Genomic DNA, 16,437 nt, shown 5'->3' on the forward strand with positions numbered 1-16,437 from the left:
CGCTTAACCGACTAAGCCACCCAGGCGCCCCGTATCATGACAATTTATACTGGCCTTACATTTGACATGTCTTTCTCCCATGACCAGACCATGAGTTCCTTGAAGGGCAGAGACAATCTTACTATAGTCATTTAGTATCTCCAAAAGTAAGCATATTTATACCTGGAAATTATCTCAAAAATGTTGGTTGAATGAATAAGTAAACATCTTATTTTGCAGGAAAAATGAAGTTTAAAGCACAATATCCAAACTAATATTTAAGTTTATACTTGCCAAAACCTGCCTACATAGTTTTCTAACCATAGCAAAATACACAACCTCTTAGTAGGTGCTTTATCACCTAGGAAATGTGTATTTTCAATATATAGCAAAGAGGATTTTAGCTTTAAAGAATTCTAGAAATTAAAGAGTCAAACACCATTAATTTATAGATAAAGAAACGGAGCCCAGCTTGGTCTTGTGACATAACCACTTCCGTGTCTGAGGTGATAAACAGAGGCCACAAACTGCATCTCCAGACTCCCAGGCTACTCTTTTCTCTTCTACATCATGCCATTTAAATAATATTCACATTGCTAGCTGATTTTCTCCTTCTATAAATAATTCAGTTCTCATATTTATAATTAATTAAATATACTCTGCCTAGATTAAAACTCTTCAGTATTATGTTCTTGAATTTTAGTTTCACAGAGCTATAGATGACTCTTCTAATAGTCATCATCTTATCCAAATAGCGCATATCAAAAATCTACCCCTAAATGGACCTATTCGCTAGCATCTCAAAATACAGACCTGAGGACAGAGGAGACGTTCATTTACAAATTTGGTTGGTTATCAAGGATTTGTGTGCCTAATGTACAGAAAAGATTGTTTTCTATCTAGGTGGTGGTTGCTATTATTTAACAAATATTAGATAGTTTGGGTTTATTCAAGGTTAATAATTCGGTAATTCATAGGCTCGCAAGATAAAATATGGATAATATTAAGGAAATATTTATACTAAAATTTTTGCCTTTTATCTGAAATTCTAATTTAACTACATAGCTTATGTTTTTATTTGCTAATTTTGCCAACTCCATTAGTTTAACACATATTTCTTGGGGCCTTATTATGTGCCAAGCCCTTAGAATATAATAATGAGCCAAACAGGATAAGCCCCTGCTCTCTTGGAGCTTGTATTCTAATTGGGGGGTTTTATTACTGGTAAATAATGCATCAGGGAAAGATGAGTAATATGAAGAATATGAGGAGGTGAGACATGGAAACAAGGCAGCTGTTTATCATAAAAGTAGGAGACGTAGTTTATATTTCATGAAGGCAGCATGGCAGTCCTACAAGCAAATAGCTGAGGAAAGAACGTACCAGGAGATAAAATAGCAAATGTAGAATCCCTGGAGTGTATATAATCTTGAGATACTTAAGAAGCAGGATGTAAAAAAAATAATTGAGGGAAGTGATAGGAAATGAGATTGGAGAAGTATTCAGGAGACAGATCGTGCAGTTTTGTAGACCATGGTAAAGTCTTTAGATTTTAGTCTAAATGTTGTGGGGAACCATGGATGCTCAGAGGACATTGACACAATCTGGCTACGGAAACAGAGAGACCGTTTGGGAGGCAGGCAGTTAATCAAGAGATAGTGGTGGCTTGAACACTAAGAAGTAAGACATGGTCAGCTTTAGGACATCATTCCTAATTAAGTCTGGGGTGTCAAAAAAAGAGAAGAGTGAAAATGATTCCAAGGTTTCTGAGCAACTCTGTAAAAGAAGTGCTATTTGCTATGATGGGGACAATATAGGAGGAGTAATATTGGAAGAGAGAAATCAGGAATTAATTTTTTAGACACTTTAAATTTGAGATGCTAGAGAGACATCCAATCAGATATTAGGAGTAGCCTATGTTTCAGAGGCAATTCAGGGCTGAAAACATAATTTGGGCATAATCAGCATGTATTTATTCAAGTCTTGGGATATGGTCATCTACAGTGTGAGTATAAGTAGAGAAAAGAAGATAACTGAGGACAGAGTCCTGGGTTCTCCAATATTTGAAAGAATGGAAAAGGAAGATAATATAGGAAAGAAGGATGAGTGATAGTGGTCCATGAGGTAATTTATGTGGAATATCTCCAAAGCCAAGTAAAGAAAGGGTTTCAAGATGTAAAAGTAAAATCTCTATCATATGCTCTTGAAATGAGGACTAAATATTGACATTGACTTCAACATGGAGGTCTTTGGTAATCTTTGCAAGAGCCATTTGAATAGAATGATGAGGATGGAAACTTGACTGCAATGATTCCACTAGAGATGGAGAAACAAGGAAAGCAAGATAGCATCTGTAAAAACCTTCTTCAGGAATTTTTCCATAAGAGGAAAAACATGGGATCATGGCTAGAAGGAGATATGGCATCTTGGGATGTTTTTTTTTTTTTTTTTTTAAGATTAGAGATGTTGTATCATGTTTTTATGCTGATAGTAAAAACTGATAATTTCGGAATGACTGTGGATAATTATAGAAGCAAACTCCATGAATAGGCAGATAGGATGCAATCCAGTGTTCAAGGGATGGATAGACCTAGGATAGGCACACTGACTATTCCAGAACAGTGGGAAGGGAGGCAGTGGATATGAGCTCAGAAGCATGCAGGTTAGTGAATTCAGTAGTAGGATAAGGGAATTTTCTTTGTATTCTAGTCTCAATGAATCTGAAACAAGCTCACCGACTGAAAGGGGAAAGCAACAGTTTAAGACCAGAAAAAGTCTTCTCTAGAAGGTGAAAGAGTGATTGAAAAACAGGTAGGAAAAATGTAGGGGAAAATGTAAAAAATGTATTCTTAAAAAAGTAGCAGGATTCACATTTCAATGTTTTGTCCAAATCATTAACCTTACGTGAGACCTATGTATTTAGCAAAAAGGTGAAAACACATGAGGAGGAGCTAAACTTTCTGTTCCAATTTCTAAATAAACTAAAATTTGAGTTCCATGAGAGAAGGAACTATTGTCTGCTTTGTTCACAGCTAAATCGCTGTGTACAGAACATTGTCTGTACATAGCAGACAGAAGGCAGAGTTCAAAATTTTAAGCTCTCAATGAAAAAGAATACAGAACTTTGAGTTTTAATTTGTCATATTCTGCTATTGTTCTGTTTTAATTTATCATATTTTAAAATTGAAGAGTCCATGTTGGATTAAAGGAACAAAACTATTAGGATAAACTTCCAACTATGTTATATACTGAAAGACTCTTAAACCAAACTCCCCCTAGGGAATCTGGCTTGCAACCATAAGTTTTTTTATTATAATCTGTTTGTTTAACTACAGCAACAACAGTAGAAATTTTAACTATTTCTAATTATTTCATAGAAATGGATGGCTTTGTGTGTCTATTGAACAGAGAAGAACAGAAGATCTGTTACTTTTCAACCACTGGAGGATATTAATCTTATTCTTTCCCACAAGCTGGTCAATAAGTATGTGAAAAATATATCATTTTTCTAGCAAGCATAGCAATGAAAATAAAAGCAATAAAACAGCATTTTAATATATTAAAAAGATGATAAATAGCCATTAGCATATAGGTTTCCCATATTTTTAAATTATTTTCTTAGGATAAAGCTTTTAGTATGGGATTATTGGATGAAAAATTATAAGCAAGATTATGGCTTTGGAAATATAGAGCTAAACCACTTCTGAAAAATAAATCACTACAGTGAAAGTACACATTTTATAAATTCTGCCAGTGTCTGCTTCTTGGCATTAAAATGCTTTTTTAATTTAATATACAGCAAAATGCACTTTCTTGATATACGTTCTATGAGTATAAACAAATGTATATAGGCATGTAACCATGCCAAAATTAAGATACAAGACAAGTCCACCACCCCCAAAACTGTCCTATTTTTACCCACTCCAGCTTCTGGAAACACTGATCTCTTCTCTGTCTTATAATTTGCCTTTTCTAGAATGTCTTATCTTTGAGCATAAACTCTATGAAGTCTTGAGAAGCTGCCCTATTTCATTTAACAGAAATCATTTGATGACTGAATCAATAGTCTGTTCCCTTTATAGGGGAGTAGGATACTGTTGTGTGGACATACCACAGTTTGCTTATTCATTCACTGGTTGGGTTGTTTGCAGGTTTTGGTGATTATGTCTGAATCTGCTATAAACATTTCTGTACCTGTTTTTATGTGAATCAGAGATTTTATTTCTGTTGAATTTAGTTGGTTGTTTTGTTTTGTGTTTTTACAATTACCTATCCCATGTTTATCCTGAGGTTTTTAAGTTCCCTTGTTACAAGGTTTCAACTTTCAAAACTTACTTTGAATGCTTCTTTTGGTTATGAGGAAACATGTAAGACACAAAACTTCTCAAATTAAAAAATTTCCCTAAACAACTTCAAATCTGAACGATCCGCCTCAATTTCCAACAATCTTTGTAATTCTAAAAATGAAATAATAATAATTGCCCCTGCCCTCAAGGAGTTTACAGATTCTCTAGAGAAAGTTACTTTGCATCTGGAGAGACACACTGCAGGTTCAGACTAAATAAGGGATGTAGTAGTTAGTAAGTACTAATGAGTTCAGAGTGGGGACTTGGGGGAAAGGCTTATGGGAGATAGAGCTAAGGGTAAAATCTGCTGTATCTTGAGGGGAGATAGGACATTTCATCTGGAGTTGTAGCCTTCTCCTATCACTGGTCCCTGTTGGAGTGTGAAGACAATTTGGACAGGCTCCTAGCACTGATTCTTCTCCCTGTCCTTGTACAGAGCTATAATGAGTCACTATGCCACCTAAAATAATTCGAAAACCCTTTTAGCACCCAAATAGCAAAATACAGTTGTCAGCATATCCAGGACACATTGTTAAATGTCCTCTTCTATATCTGTCTGATAATACCCAACACTGCTGTTAAATTTGGAGAACATCAACAAAGCAGGAAGGACTAACGAGTCCTTCCAAGTAAAGCAGTCTGATTCCATTTGCATGAGAAACTAATCAAAGTCACATGTAGCTAAGTCTCAATTCACATGTAATTTTGCAGAAAATAATAGTGTTTTCTGTTTAATACCAAGAATACACTTTCAGCACATCTTCCAAAATGTGCCCACCTAGCATATCATATAAGAAAATCACGAGTTCATATAAAAATATTTTTGCACAAAAAAGTACATGAACAAGCACTTTCCCTTTCTGCTTTCCATCGCTTGTTCTCTTCTACATTTTTATTCCTTCCTGCTTCTTCATCTCCCCACTCTTCCTCAATGATGCCAGTCAAGAAGCCTTCCAACATTCTTTTTCTTCTTTGCTTTCTGGGCACACAGCTAAATTCCGCTCCCTCGCCTCCTTGCTGATTGCTTGGTATCATGAAACCAAGCTGTGGAAAAATGGAAGGTAATATATTCTACTTCCAAGCCTGGTCTGTAAAAAATCTTCCATACCGAAACCCCCACTCTCAATCTTCCCATTTTATAGTGATTAAGATACTGGAAGTGCCAGTTCCGTGAGATGAAAGGAAACTGTGTTCCAAAATAGCCACTTGGAGCAGAGTCCCTCTACCAATCAACACTGAACTGGGACATGAGCATAAAATAAACCTTTACTGTGTTGGGTCACTGTGATTTTAGCATTGTGTCATTACAGCAGTTACTCTGAGCTTAGAGTGTTTTATCTATACACCAACCCTATACTCTCCAGTGTATATATTTTTTACTTGGCTTTTTATCACTATACTGGATATCATTAGAGAGTATCAGTGTACTAAGCAGCATGACTAATTTTTACCACCTTCATTGAAGCCTGCTTCACCCACAGGTCTATACTAACTAATTGGTATGAACTTCTGTGTCTGGTTGTACATCTGCTCTGGACAAGAAAATCACTTAGTTTCAAGTCTTAGGGCCTTTCAGAAAGAAAAAGAAAAATCTCCTAAAACTGTGTTGACATTTATGCAGACTGCTAGAGACATCTTTCTGGATATTGTTTATCATTTTCATTCGTAATTTGGGTATTTTTCTCATCCTTCTTTTTCTATTCATTACTGTTACTTCTTTCAATCAGAAAGCAAGTTTTCATTTCACAGTTAGCAAAATAAGCAGTCACAATATATCAGTCCATGGTTTAACACAGGTTATTTTTATCAATAAAACTACCATACTAAACTTTTATCTTAAAATAGTTTTATAAGAACAGGGGCATCTGGGTGGCTCAGTCAGTTAAGTGTCTGACTTCAGCTCAGGTCATGATCCCACAGTTCATGAGTTCAAACCCTCAGCTGCCAGCTGAGAGCCTGGAGCCTGCTTCAAATTCTGTGTCTCCCTCTCTCTCTGCCCCTCCCTTGCTCGTTTTCTCTCTCTCTCACTCTCTCTCTCTCTCTCTCTGGCTCTGTCTCTCTCAAAAATAAGCAAACATTAAAAAAGAAATGTTTCTTTAAATTTTTTAAATGTTTTATTTATTTCTGAGAGAGAAGAGAGAGAGAGAGAGAGCATGAGCGGGAGAGGGTCAGAGAGAGAGGGAGACACAGAATCTGAAGCAGGCTCCAGGCTCTGAGCTAGCTGTCAGCACAGAGCCCGACATGGGGCTCGAACCCACAAACTGTGAGATCGTGACCTGAGCTGAAGTAGGATGTTTAACCAACTGAGCCACCCAGGCACCCCTAAAAAAGAAATGTTTTTTAAAAAATAAGAATATATTTAACAAAAACATCAATGCTTACTGTAAAACTTGAAAAAAGTACAAATAGATTTAAAGAGAAAATAATTTCTTTATTCTCTCTAATTCCAGCCACAACCAACTTAAACTTAGTACTTTGTACCTTCACAATGCACTTGATTAGATTTTATTACAAAAGTTAAACATGTTTCCTGAAACAAGTGAAATGATTCAACAACATATAAAGATAATAATCTTTCTTTGATTTTCCTTCTAATGCCATCTCCTGGGATCAGCCATGTTTGGCAGCATAGCGTATATCCTCCAAACCTTCCCCATGCTGAAACAACAGAATACAAACCTTTCTTTTTACTTTTTATGAAATATAGTCCATACTTTTTAATTATAAAGTATAGGTGATGTACACCATTATCTTAGTTTCAGGTGTACAGCTCAGAAATTCAATAATTCTATACACTACTCAAGGCTCACCACAACAGGTGTAGTCAATATCTGTCATTACATTGTTATTACAATATTATTGACTATATTCACTATACTGTCCTTTTCATCTCTGTGACTTACTTATTTTATAACTAGAAAATAATAATTTGCACCTTTTATCTTCTTTACCTATTTCACCCATCCCCTGCCCTTCTCCTCTATGGCAACCACCAGTTTGTCTGGTGAGCCTATTTCCTTTTTGTTGTTTGTTTATTCATTTGTTTTGTTTTTTAGAGTAAAATTGTTTTTAAAACTTTTAAGTGAAATTATATGATACATGTCTTTTTCTGTCTGACTTATTTCACCTAACATAATATCCTCCAGGTCCATCCATGTTGTTGCAAATGGCAGGATTTCATTCTTTTTTATGTCTAAGTAAGGTTGGTGTTGGGGCTTTTTAATGGTTTTTTAATGGTTTCCTTTGCTGTGCAGAAGCTTTTCACTTTGTTGTTGTAGTCCCAATAGTGTATTTTTGCTTCTGTTTTCCTTGCCTGGGGAGACATATGCATAAATATGTTGCTAAAGCCGATGTCCAAGAGATCTCTACTTATGTTTTCTTCTAGAATTTTTGTGGTTTCAAATCTCAAAATTAGATCCTTAATCTAAAGGACTTGAATGTGGTTATTTTTATATATGATGTTAGAGAATAGTTCAGTTTCACTTTTTACATTTAGCTGTCCAGTTTTCCCAGCACCATTTATTAATGAGACTGACTTTTCCCCATTTTATATTCTTGCCCTATTGTGTATTTCCCCATTGTATATATAGATTAATTGATCATATAAACATGGAGTTATTTCTGTGTTCTGTATCTTCTTCCATTAACCTATGTGCCTATTTTTGTGACCATACTATTTTCCTTACTAAAACTTTGTGTTGTATCTTGAAATCTGGGATTGTGACACCTCTGCATTTGTTTTTTCTTCAAGATAAATGTGGTCGATATCTTTATACATAATTTTCTTTTGTTACTTAAATATAGATCCTGGGTATCCTTCAAGGACAGAAGACATAGCTACAATTCAGTCTTTTAAATAGTGATCTCAATTTCATAGTAAGAATGAAACAAATGTTTTCAACCATCTCCCTATTGATACATATTGACTTTCTTTTATAGTTTCCTGTTGTGGGGGGAGGAGGCAATGTATCAGCGAGTGAAGAGAAAAGGGTCACCAATTCAAACCATACTGCCATAAACATACTTACACATAGGAGTTATATTAAAAATATTTAATGACCAGCATGGCAAAGACACTTACTAATCAGAACTGATATCCAGCCAATATGCTGGTACACTATGCTATGCATAATTTGATTATCAGCTATACTTTTGCATTCCTTCTTTTATATTGCTGCTTGTATTTCTATAGCATAGCTTCCCCAAAGATTATTGCCCCCATTCCATTTTTAAAAATGTTTATTTATTTATTTTGAGAGAGAGAGTGAGAGAGATAAGGAGAAAGCAAGAGAGAGGCAGAGTGAGAAGGAGACAGAGAATCCCAAGCAAGCTCTGCACTGTCAGTGTAGAGCCCAATGTGGGGTTTGAACCTACAAACTGTGAGATCATGAACTGAGCTGAAATCAAGAGTCAGACATTTAACCAGCTGAGCCACTCAGGTGCCCCAAGTTTCCATTTTTTATTGCTACATAATAAACCATTCTACATGCCAAATATGCTTACCCTCTCCAAAATTCTTCAAAAGTTTCATCCTATTTTGGCATCAGTTTCAAGGTCTGGGATCTTATGATCTAAATTCAATCCAGGCAAATGAGATTACTTGTGTGTCATTCTTCAAATATAGATTGTTTAGTAGTTTTCCTCTCTATCTGAAGACCTGTGACCTAAGTAAGGATGGCACAGCTATCATCAGGCAGAGTGACAGTAATGATATATTGCAGATGGAATCAGACACAGAAGAGGATGCAAAAGTACTACAAAGAGAAAAAGAAGAACTCAATCCATGCATTAATTTGAGCTATTTAATTTTGCTATCATTAAATACCATACTTCTCAAACATACTGAGATCATGAAAGCCTCAATGGATCACAGAGGGATTGGCTGACATTAATTTTGACACTGTAGTTTAGAGCATAGTTCAGGAGGTAGGCTCTAAATTTCAATCTCAACTCTAATCTTCCTTGATTGTACAATCTTAGTTATTAGTAACATAAGGTTATTTTATGGTTGTGCCTCAGTTCTTTTATATTTGAAATGAAGAAAATAATAGGACCTATCTTACAGCATTATTGTTAGGATTATATGAGGATGATATATATAAATATTTTATTATTTAGTTTAGTTTAGTTGGCTTTAGAAGATAAAATAAATAAATAAATATTTTATTATTTAGTTTAGTTTAGTTGGCTTTAGAAGATAAAATATTTAGAAAGAATTTTATCAAAGTGGCTAAAATAAATATCACTCGGGGCTAAAAGAAGTGAGCTCCAGTTATCTGAAAAATCTGCTTACATGGAATTTCTCATTCTAGTAAACCAAACTAACGATACATTAGTGTCCCTATTTCATAGATAAGGAAATAGACACAGCCGAAATGATGAGCTGAAAGCCCTCAAGAAGTCAATCCTAAATTCCAGAACTCTTGCTCACTAATAAAATCCAGGGAAAGATTTTATTGTTCTGTTTGCCCTTCTGCACCTTCTTTCTCGAATGGTGTCTTTGAGTACTTCTTGCCTATCTGGTCTTACTGTTGCTGTCTTCTTATAACCCATAGGGCAGAAAAAATTTCCTTAAGTTTGGGGTTTAAAATGTCCTGACATTTCTTCCACTCACTATTTGTGGGATTTTAAAATCAAAAAGCATCCCTTACAAATACAAACCAAAACCACAATGAGCTACCACCTCACACCAGTCAGAATGGCTGAAATTAACAACTGATATTGGTGAGGATGCAAAGAAAGAGGATCTCTTTAGCAGTGCTGGCAGGAATGCAAACTGGTGCAGTCATTCTGGAAAACAGTATGGAAGTTCCTCAAAAAATTAAAAATAGAGCTACCCTATGACCCAGCAATTGCACTACTAGGTATATATCCAAGGGACACAGGTGTGCTGTTTCGAAGGGGCACAAGCACCCCAATGTTTATACCAGCACTATGGACAATAGCCAAAGTATGGAAACAACCCAAATGTCCATCAACAGATGAATGGATAAAGAAGATGTGGTAGACATATACAATATATACAGTGGAGTATCACTTGGCAATCGAAAAGAATGCAATCTTGCCATTTGCAACAATGTGGACAGAACTAGAAGGAATTATGCTAAATGAAATTAGTTAGTCAAAGAATGATAAATATCCTATGACTTTACTCATAGGTGGAATTTAAGATACAAAACAGATGAACGTAAGGGAAGCAAAAATAATGTAAAAACAGGGAGGGGGCAAAACATAAGCGACTCTTTAGAGGATAAACTGAGGCTTGCCGGAGGGTTGTGGGTAGAAGGATGGACTAAATGGGTGAGGGGCATTAAGGAAGACACTTGTTGGGATGAGCACTGGGTGTTATACATAGGGGTTGAATCACTAGAATCTACTCCTGAAATCATATTGCGCTATATGTTAACTAACTTGGATGTATATTTAAAAAATAAAAGAAAGAAAAGAAATGAAGAAAAGGAGGGGAAGCATCCCTTACAATCTAAAGATATGAACAACTTTTCAAATAATCATTTGGGAGCAGTTTCTTGAACTTTGAAGGATCATAAATTTCTTTAAGAATCGAATGAAACTATTGATCATTTCTCCATAAAAAATGCATGTATGCATTTGTGTATAATTTCAGGGGAATCATTGATATATCAGTTAGAGCATCCATGATCTAAAAGATCTAAAAGATCTAAAAAAAAACTGATCTAAAAGCATTTGTAAGGTGTGGCTTCCTAGAGAAGTCAAGTGTATTTTTCTAATAGTCATTTGCCTTCTTTCTAAAAATCATAAGCAGAAATGATTGCTAATACAACACATCCAGTTTATCTTCCCCAGAACTGAGCTGGAATCATCATCATATGCATCTGTTTTCCCTAATCTATATGTTTTTTTAAAATATTTTTATTTATTTCTAGGAGAGAGAGAGAGAGACAGCGTGAGCAGGGGAGGGTCAGAGAGAGAGGGAGTCACAAACTGAAACAGGCTCCAGGCTCTGAGCTGGCAGTCAGCACAGAGCCCGACGCGGGGCTCGAACCCACGAACCGTGAGATCATGACCCAAGCAAAAGTCGGACGCTTAACCGACTAAGCCACCCAGGCGCCCCTAATCTCAACTCTTTATTTCTTACTTCCTCTATCTTCTTTTCAATCATCATCTGAATCTTCGAAGAATTCAGTGAAATGTTTCCTTCTTCCATAATCCTGTATCAACTGCTGTTTTAACAGTGATGTGGCATGTTATGTAATGGAAAAGATTTAGCAAAAGTTTTTTTAGTAGAAAGTTGTTTTATTAGAACATAAAGTTGTTTTACTAGAAAGTTGGTTTTGGTTGTTTTGTTGTTGTTGTTGGGGGGGCGGTTAGAGAGAGAGAGAGGGAGAGAGAATGAAAGCAAGAGTAGGGAAGGGGGCAGAGAGAGAGATTCCTTAGCAGGCTCCACATTCAGCATTAAGCCTGACGTGGAGCTTGATTCCACGACCCTGGAATCATGACTTGAGCCAAAATCTAGTCAGAGGCTCAACCGACTGAGCCATCTAGGGACCCCTAGAAAGTTGTTTTTATCCAGCACAATGAACTACCCCACCATCTGGAACCTCCATGCCCTTAATGTTAAGTTACCACAAATGTTAGACCTCCAATCCCAAAGCTTTGAGTCATGGCCATATATAAATATATTTGTTCAATTCCTTTTTTTCTTTCAAGTTTATTTATTTATTACGAGAGAGAGAGAATCCTATGCAAGGCTCGAACTCATAAATAGTGGAACCAAGATCTGAGCTGAAATCAAGAGTTGGATGCTTTACCAACTGAGCCACCCAGACACCCCTATTTGCTCACATTCTTGAATGCAGATGCAAAGCAATAAATTTTTTTCAAAAAAAAATTTTTAAGATTAAAATGTATACATCACAGGTTAAACAGTGTAGACACACAAAGGACTATCGTTAGACTCTACACTGCAGTGTTAGATGTTTATTGAGCCGTTTCACTCCCAAGATGATAGGAATAGGACTGCTTCTGTTCTAATGTTGACAAACTGTGAGTGTCATTATTACTTTCCCCTGGAGTAACTATGATTTTTTCCTTTCCTACAGCAGCAAGGACAGTGAATAGCCTTCTCTAATGGTAGCATCTTGTAAACACTGAGTTGCTAAGAACTTGAAAATCCACTATCCAAAGGTTGCACTCCTATTATGTCCTACTGTCAGCCAAAAAGAAAACACCCATAGCTTTGATAATAACTTTAATGCATATCATCTATCTCCCTATAACAGTTTCCGAGAAGCCCTCCCAAGAAAATTCTTAATTAGCACCATTATCACCTTTTCTTAGAACACACAAAATCTGTGCAATATTTGTCTCCATTCATCTATAATAATCTTAAATAAGGCCATTTAACACCTGGCTTCTGGGGGAAGTTGAAATATGCTGCCTGGCATCCGGCTGTAACATAAAACCATTACAAGTTATCAAAGCATGTGATTAACTGGGGAACTGCTCTCAGACCTTCAGTAAATGACAGGAAGCCCTCAATTGCATGGCAACAAATTAAGGTTAGCAAGGAAGGGATCAGAACTGAGGAATATTCAGGTGCAATGGCCCCTTTCACTGGCTTGGAGTTGGGCCAGATGGGAAACAAGGCTTCCAAGGACCATTTGCTACCTGTGAGGAGCACAAATGACCGTCTCTTACCAACAGCAGCAGAGGACATTTTCAACTGTCATGGCCATTCTGAAGACCTTAGACAACACAAGGGCTACATATCAAGCTTGGCTTTCCCTGAATGTGCAGTGTTTTCAGCTTTTGTCTTTTTTTTTAAATTCTGGTGAGAAATTGGTCATTTGATTGTCTTCAGAAAGACATGTTCTCTACCTCAGGAACAAATAACTTAAGATATTTATATCTTTTACACCTGGTAATGTGGTTATTTTTAGGAAGAGATTTGATAGATAAATAAAAAAGTAAAAGAAAGAATAAGAGTTTGGTTCAAGAAAGTCTTTCCATGTCATAATTTATAAATAAATATAATGAATGGAATAAGGCCATGGCTTGCTGGGTCTCTAAACATAAATCCCATCATTCATAAAGAGCTCAAAAGACAGCTGTGAAAACCTCAGGCAATAAGAAATGTGGGCTAGGACAAATCCTTCTCCATCTATTGATGGAGCAGGCACAATATTTCCTTTCCTTTCAGAACAGTTGGCTTTTTTCATCTGATCACCTGTTACTCAGGATGCAGAGAAAGAGGAAACTTGTGCATTGTTGCTGGGAATGCAAACTGGAGCAGGCACTCAGGAAAACAGTGTGGAGGTCCCTCAAAAAGTTAAAAATAGAACTACCCTATCACTCAGGAATTGCACTAGTAGGTAAAGGATATAAATATGCTAATTCAAAGGGGGCACATGCACCCTGATGTTTATAGCAGCTCCATTGATAATATCCAGAGTATGGAAAGAGCCCAAATGTCCATCAACTGATGAATAGATAAAGAAGATGTGGTATTTATATGCAATGGTATATTACTCTGCAACCAAAAAGAATGAAATCTTGCCATTTGCAACAATGTGAATGGAACTAGAATGCATTATTCTAAGCAAAATAAGTCAGTCAGAGAAAGACAAATATCATATGATTTCACTCATATGTGGAATTTAAGAAACAAAGCAGATGAATATAGGGGAAGGGAAGGAAAAATAAGATGAAAACAGAGATGGAGGAAAACTATAAGAGTCTCTTAAATACAGAGAACAAACTGAGGGTTGCTAGAGGGGAAGTGGGGAGGGATGGGCTAAATGGGTGATGGGCGTTAAGGAGAGCACTTGTTGGGATGAGCACTGGGTATTACACATAAGTGATGAATTACTAAACTCTACTCCTGAAAACATTATTACACTATATGTTTACTTACTTGGATTTAAATAAATAAAGATAAAAAAAAAAAAAGAATGAATGAACCTGACTGAGTCATGAGTGGCTTTGAAAGCAGAAGTCCTATCTTGGATCACCTACTAATGTCTGGATTGGTATGAGATAGAGACTCTTGTTTTAGCCATTGTATTTTTGGGTCTCTATTGCTACAGCTTAGCAGTAATAAACTAATATAAACATCACTGAAGTGTCTTTACCTCACTTGAGATTCCCGAGAACAGTTTCTTCCTATACACCTTCTTTATTCTCTAATAGAAACATTAAAATGGCAAGTAAGGAAAATTTTGGACATAGAGTTTTCTAGTACTACATGTTCCTTCATCTTCTTTTATTTTATTGCAATATGTATAGATATATACATTTTGGGTAAATATGTTTGGAGTAGTAGACTGAATATAAAAACAGGCAATGGACAGACATGTAGCCAGAAAGTAGAACTCTGACCCACAACCTGTAGCAAACTACCCCAGGTTACCCCTCCTTGTCTACAATAAACAGTCCAGGAATCCAGCCTCCTATGTCAGACTTCTGGGAAGTCAGATTTCAATCTCTAGTAATAATTCAGAAAGCCAAACAATGAATTATGTAATAATCATCCTCAATTGATCAGGACTTGATTAATAACTGATAGCTTCTCTAGTTCTTATGTCTGCTTCCAACTTAGGATGAACCAGAGAAAGCCAAATATGCTCCCTAATCAATCACATAGGACACTCCACTTCTAATTAACCTCCCATAGTCCCCCCCATGCCAACACAACTCCAATCAGGACATACCTTCCCTTTTTTCCCCCTATAACACTTTCCAATGCCTTTGCCTGCCTTTGAGTCTCTACCAGAACACAGTGATGATGGCTGACATCCTTGCTATAGCAAGCTCTGAATAAACAGCTGTGGCTGTTCTCACTTCATTGGTCTTCATTTATTTCCCCAAGAGACTTATTGAATCATGCTGTTAAATATATTGTAGCCAAACATATAAAAGTTCCAGAAGAGGACTTCTCCAAGGGTCTTCTGACTGTTCTTGACATGTTTCCTGGAACTTTGGGATTCTTCTGAGTCCTGATCCAATCATATTTCCAGCTTCAAGAATTTGAATCAGCAATGATGAGAGTAAACTCTCTGGATTCACAATGAGGACCTTTTGACTTTCTGGTCTTGTCCCCATTGTTGCTGACCAGGGCAACTTTCACTAAAAAATTATGCCAGGTACAACGAAACTATGTTTCCAGGCTCATAAGCTATGTGCAAATAGCTCTAAGTGGAAAGTTGGCATAGGTCCTGTTAATTTGATCAATATAGACAGACAACAGGATAATTTAAGCCAAAATCAAAATAGACTTTGGCAGTCTTATTTGAATTTGACTTTTTAATTTATTTATCTAGTACCAGATCTCTATTTTGCTTTGTGCTGACTAGCCACAGACTCAAGATTTTTACTAGATTTGATGGTATTTAGAGTGGTGAAATGAACTTCTGTTATATTATAATTTAATTGTGTTCCTCTTTCTTTTGATGGAATTGTAATGCTATTATAAATTCCTCCATCACCACCACCACCATAATTCATCACTTACTGATGGATATCCAAAATCCAAGGACAGAAACTAAGATGAATACACAGTGAGGACAGATGTTTTGATTATAGTTAGATCGGGATGGATAAAATATTAATTTATAAGCTAAGCTCTGTCTTCTTGTCCCATTAAGGTTTTTTTCTGGATTTTAATGGAAAATTATATACTACTTCTCCTAAAGTAATTCAGATTTGAGTTACAGATGACATACACGTTCTGCAAAATGAAGAAGGTATTTGGGTGAGGGATCTGGAATCTTTAGTGTAGGAAAATGGCTCACATTGATGTGGTTCATTATTGAGTCAAATTAAACACAAATGATGCAGAAGTGGAGAGACACACAGCATCCTTTTCAGAGGAGAGACCCATGGGTAGGTATGATTGTGGAGAGAAAAATATCATTTGGGTATCTTGCACATAAGGGAAGTAATTATTATAATCTAGGTTGACAGTAAGGTACTTTTTATTTCACTGCCCTCAGGAAACATCAAAGAGATTTCTAAAGAAAATTTTTAGAATGAAGATAAATGGCTAAACTTAATTTAAGTGCAACATGCCAAGTTATGGTCATTGCTGAAGATTGTTCTTTTATTCAGATTATTATTAATTTGCTGAATGCTT

Source organism: Hyaena hyaena, unplaced genomic scaffold, assembly GCF_003009895.1.
Source record: "Hyaena hyaena isolate Hyena2069 unplaced genomic scaffold, ASM300989v1 scaffold_680, whole genome shotgun sequence".
NCBI lineage: Eukaryota > Metazoa > Chordata > Mammalia > Carnivora > Hyaenidae > Hyaena > Hyaena hyaena.